General features: G+C 34.7%; 1 non-coding gene across 1 annotated transcript; it reads left to right on the forward strand.

Moving 5' to 3' along the window:
• The first annotated feature begins 1,931 nt into the window (after positions 1-1,931).
• LOC128776283 (U6 spliceosomal RNA) lies at positions 1,932-2,042 on the forward strand. Its single transcript, XR_008421368.1, has one exon. It is a non-coding gene; the product is annotated as a U6 spliceosomal RNA (small nuclear RNA).
• The last annotated feature ends 3,759 nt before the right edge of the window (positions 2,043-5,801 follow it).

Consider the following 5,801-nt stretch of genomic DNA (forward strand, 5'->3'; position numbering starts at 1 on the left):
GATTTTTTTTTAATGTAAGATCATGTGGTTCACAAATACAATTTTATTTCTTGTCTTAATTTGCATGCCTTTTATTTCTTTATATTGCCTGATTGGTCTATGTAGGACTTCCAATACTATGTTGAACAGGAATGGTGACAGTGGGCATATTTGACTTGTTCCTAGTCCTAAAATATTCTTTTTATTTAAAAAAAATTTAAAAAGCTTTCAACCTTTCATTGTTAAATATAGTGTTAGCTGTGGGCTTGTCATATATTGCTAAGGTAGTAGCAGTGAGGGTGGTAAGAAAAGGGGTCAGATTTTACATGAATTTGGAAGATCAAGATGACAGGTTTGGCTGATAAACTTTGGTTTGACGTGTGCCAGAAAGATTAAAAAATGAAGCAAGAGTAATTCCAAGCTACTTTGGCTGTGCCTGTAGAAGAATGAAATTGCCATTTACTGACCTAGGGAAGTATGGGATAGAGCAGATTTAAGTTCAGAAACTAGTAGTTTGGTTTTGTTGTTGTTAGGTGTAAACATCCACATGTACATACCAGTTAAGCAGTTGGATATAAGATTCTGAGATTTAGGGGAAAGATCAGAAATGGAGATAGAATTTTGATAGTTTTCTTGCCTGAACCATAGAAGTAAGAAGAGTGTTATTTATTATCTCACCTAATAATCACCTGAAATAGAATAATACTATTTCTCCTTTTTTCCCCAGTATTTGAACTCATTTTGGAGAACACCCTTTCAGGGAAAGGATCATTACTTTTGATTTTGTGTCTCTATCTTCTAAATATAGCTGATTTCTATTAAATACATTTTGAAATAATAAATACATAGAAAAACTTTGAGTCTATTGGCTTGGCAATGTCAGTAAATTATTTAAAACTGAAAAAAAAGTCTCTAGTATTTAGGTGTCATGAGGGATGCAAAGATGTATCAAAAGCAGATCCTGATTTTAAGATGTTTGTATCATCCCACCATTCATATGACATGAATTTCATTCCCTGGTTGTATGATAGGATGATTAACTTATCAATCAGGCTGAAACAGATAATCTTTTTTACCACATACGCAGAGATTTAGGCTTCTCCTTATTCTTTAGTCATGGATAAGAGAAACTTAATGAACCTTAGGGTGTTTTATTAACAATTAAACACAACATGATTGAAGTAATGTACCAAAACCTTGCGAAAGGAATATGCATTTACAAAACATGTAGCTCAAGACTCTTCCAGCTTTGTAATCACTTTCAAATTCCTTTTTCCCCCAACATTCTTTTCACCATCATAACAACCCATATCCACAAATAAGCATTATCCATAAATACTCATTTGTGGCATGAGTATAGTTACAGTAATTACCTAATGATATCGGTAGGATCATAAGTGAGAAAATACTTGTAAAACATACTGTCATATACATGATAATTAGTATATATCATACTAATTATTATAGATAGTATTGGTCCAAATTTTTTTGTTAAAAATGTACAATTTAATTTTACCTATTTAAAGGTTTAATTTCTCTTTTTGCCTAGTTCAAATTATTTATGACATTAATAATGCTTTAAGAATATATCATTTAGGGGTATAGGCTTTAAATAACTGAGTATCTTATGTCATAAAAGAATTTATAAGAAGAATATCAAGTAGTTCACAGAACTGACAGAAGTCTTGGTGAGCCAGGTGTGAAAAGGGCGATGAATCAAGGAAGGATGGGTTATTTTGAAGTCTGCCAAAACAAGATCACAGAAAGAGTTTGATTAAGAATACCAACACTGGACACTTATTACTGGGCAATTGCATTGTTATGCCATTTTTTTCAGAATTCAAAATCCTTGAATTTATATATAACATGTCTGTTTTCTATATCACTGGTTTTCAGATTTGGTTGAACAATGGACTCACCGGGTGGGGTTATGTTAAAAACACTGATGTCTAGTGCTCACTTCAGCAGCACATATACTAAAATTGGAGTGATATAGAGAAGATTAGCATGGCCCCTCCCTGCGCAAGGATGGCATGCAAAATCATGAAGCATTAAAAAAAGGAAAACAAATACTGTTGTGTAGGTCTGATTCTCAGAGCTAATTTTATTTTCATAGAGTACAGCCTGGGCAATGGGATTTTTTTTAAACTCCTTAGATGATTCCAATGTGTAGTACAATTCTATAATTACTGTTGCAAGTGGTAGTGTCCATTTGCTTAAGGAATAGCTGAAATACTCAAATGACTCCTACCTATATTATATGTTAATTAGTTAATTGGTTAATAAATTATTTTTTAAATGATTCATGTGTTTTAGAAAGTTTTGGGTTTATTATTTTTTTAATTATTTATTTTTGAGAGGAGAGTGTGAGTGTGGAAGGGGCAGAGAAGGAGAAGGAGACAGAGGCTCTGAAGCAGGCTCTGCACTGACAGCAGAGAGCCTGATGTGGGGCTCCAACTCACAAACCGTGAGATCATGACCTGAATCGCAATCAAGAGTTGGATTCTTAACCGAATGAGCCCCCCAGGCACCCCATGGTTTAGAAAGTTTTAAAACAAAGATAAATATCTTGCGAAAATTACCCATAATCTCCTATCCAAAGATAACTTCTATAAATATTTTCATTTATCTTTTCAGATAGTCTACTTTGTGTATGAGGTGTGTGTGTGTGTGTGTGCGCGTGCGCCTGTGTGTGTGTACTCTCCCATGTTCTTATGTACTGTGGTTCATAGGAGCTGAAGTTTCATGGCTGCTCCCTGTCCAGAAGACAATTTTTCTTTATTGAATTGTGCCTTCTAAAGAGAAGGCCTCCAAAGGTTAAGGATTAATTCAGCTAATGAACTGTGAATATTGGTAAATTGACATTTCAAAGGGCAATGACATTCAGTGATGCTGTAAAACTCACTATCTCAGTGAATTAATATTTGAGTGTTTGAAAATATCAATTTTCCTTATGCAAAGCCACAGCAGAATTAACCGATTTTCCTCATTTGACTCTTCCCTAGTCTCTTTACCTTTATTAGACTCCTTTTGTCTTCATGTATTTCCCTCTTCCTTAACAAATGAAAAATGAAAAGTCATTTAAAAACTGGTGTTTTATTGGATTTGTCTAATGGACTCTTTTCTAAACTTAAAAACAGATATGGGGCTTCTGGGTGGCTCAGGCTAGGTTAAGCACCCTACTTCATCTCAGGTCATGATCTCAAAGTCCATGAGTTTGAGCTCCGTGTGGAGCCCTGTGCTGACAGCTCGGAGCCTGGAGCCTGCTTCAGCTTCTGTGTCTCCCTCTTCTCTCTGCCCCTCCCCAACTCACACACACACACACACACACACACACTCTCTCTCTCTCAAAAATAAATAAACATAAAAAAGATACATACTTTATAATTTAAAGTACCTTAAAATTTATTTAAAGGTAACTTAAATCATGTAATTTTTAAAAGCTGTTTACGTATAAGTAGCCTCGTATAGAGTGATATTTATCAGCCTTCTTTAAAGCACAACTAAAATGTTAAATTCACAATCAATATTCAGCTGATTTGGATTTTCCACATTTGTAGAGTTTTAATATGTTAGTCTCTGGGCTCTGACCATATAGTCTTCATTTTTAGAGAATTATTGTTTTGGGGATGCTTGTCATTAGTCACTTTCTCTTAAAACGTTGAAGAATTTATATTGTAGTTCCATATCTAATGACGAAAAAATATATATCGTGGGTGTGAGAAGAAAAATGTATGTTGGGGCGCCTGGGTGGCTCAGTTGGTTAAGCGTCCGACATTGGCTCAGGTCATGATCTCACAGTCCGTGAGTTCGAGCCCCGCGTCGGGCTCTGTGCTGACAGCTTAGAGCCTGGAGCCTGCTTCGGATTCTGTGTCTCCTTCTCTCTCTGACCCTCCCCTGCTCATGTTCTGCCTCTCTCTGTCTCAAAAATAAATAAAAACATTAAAAAAATTAAAAAAAAAGAAAAATGTATGTTTAGGTAATAAAGCAAATACAAGTACTTCCTGTTTATGCTAGGGCAGACACATGACTTGTAACAGGAGGCTAATTGGCAGTGGGCACATTAGAGACAACCTCCTTCTACCTCTTATTGATATATAAGGAAATAAAACTCAAAAGCATAAATCAAACATCTTTATTTTGTATTGTGTTAATAATAAAACAGAACTGCAATCTCAGTTTCCTTATTCCCAATTCAATAATATTTCCAATATACTATAGTGGCAGCTCTAATTACATTATCACAGATCTGTATTCTATTCTATTTGCACCACTGGAAAATTTGGGCTATAAAACCAGCTGCACCCATTAACTTATCAGCAGGGTATTACCTGATTGTTCAAACTTTCACCAAAACAAAAACAAAAACAAAAACCAGAAGAGAGACGAGGGAGGGGAGCATGTTAAGGTGTTAAGGTGATTTAATACATTGGTGAAGATTCAATCACTTGTACATAGTCTATGCTTCTTTCCTGAGATATATCAGTAGTTACAGATTTGATAACCAAAAAATTGCAATGTTCTTAGTACCAGATGGAAATCGTCAGTGTGAATAATGGAATGGTAATGAAGCAGCATTTTTAGGAAATGTATTCACTGGGGGTGGGGGGATATTCTACAATTTGTAACCTAATCGGGACTGCCCTAAAATGATTTTTGGGATACTACCTAGTGGATTCTGGGTTAAGCCATGTTATCAATTTAAACATAATTCATCAATTCGTAGATAATCTCTGTTCCCACATGTAAATGCTTTTATCTAGACTTTATTCAAATGTAATTTCCTTCAAAATGCTATATTAAAATTGCTATCATTGAAAATAATTTTTAAAGCCAAAAACATTCAAGCTTTATTTTTTTCCATTAAACCACGACTTTTCTTAAAATGAGTACTATGATTACAAACTTATGTTTATTATGGTTAGATAGAAAATATGAGCCTAAGATGATCCATTGCAGATTGAAAACATGAAGATGTTCAGTCTTGAGAACTATAAAAGAGAAAGAAAGATGAAAGCTATTACTGAGGAGAAAACAATGTGTTAGAGCCAATTCTATACCATGCTTTAACTTCTGGAAATGCAGTACTAACTGTGGTTGAACATCTGAATCCTGGACTGTTTCATGCGAAACATCTGTGTGACCAAGGGAAGTGGATGCTTCTTAAGCATGCAACTGTTTTGGCATCTTATCTTAGGAACTAGTGTCTTCTAGAAGTCCTACATTGCAGATTCCTTTTTGCCGTTTAACTTTACCAAAGACCCAAGATGATAGATAAAAGCCAAAATTGTCCTATTTGGCTGTCATGCCATGTTTCACACCTGTGACATGTTTTCAAGATGTGACGAACATCTGCTATAAATCTAGTCTGTATTCAGGAGCATTCTCAGAAGTTGTTGTGCTTTAATTCAAGAGAACCAAGAAGCTAAAACTCAGTTTTCCCATTTGATGTGTGACCAAAATGAAACTGAATGAATAAGCAACCTGCCCAAGTTTATATAGCTAAGTATGGCACCAAGGCTTGATCTCAAGCCTATAATTTCCTTACTAAGAAAGGCATCTTCACTTAAAGTATTTTGTATTTATATGGTGATTTTTAATTTGCAATGCATCCATTTCTATTTCTTGGCATAGTTCATTCTCTGTAGCCATGTTAATATATATTCACTTCTTATTATGCTTTTGAAAAGCCCAAAACTTTGTTTGAATATATATGTTCAAACAGAGCTGGAACTCTGTTTGTGTGTATATTTAGATGACATAAAAACATAAAAAGAACAACTTTTTCTAGGAGTCAACAAGTGCTTCTCTGGGAATAAAGT

This window comes from Panthera pardus, unplaced genomic scaffold (assembly GCF_024362965.1).
Source record: "Panthera pardus isolate Hobbes unplaced genomic scaffold, ASM2436296v1 HiC_scaffold_12, whole genome shotgun sequence".
Taxonomy (NCBI): domain Eukaryota; kingdom Metazoa; phylum Chordata; class Mammalia; order Carnivora; family Felidae; genus Panthera; species Panthera pardus.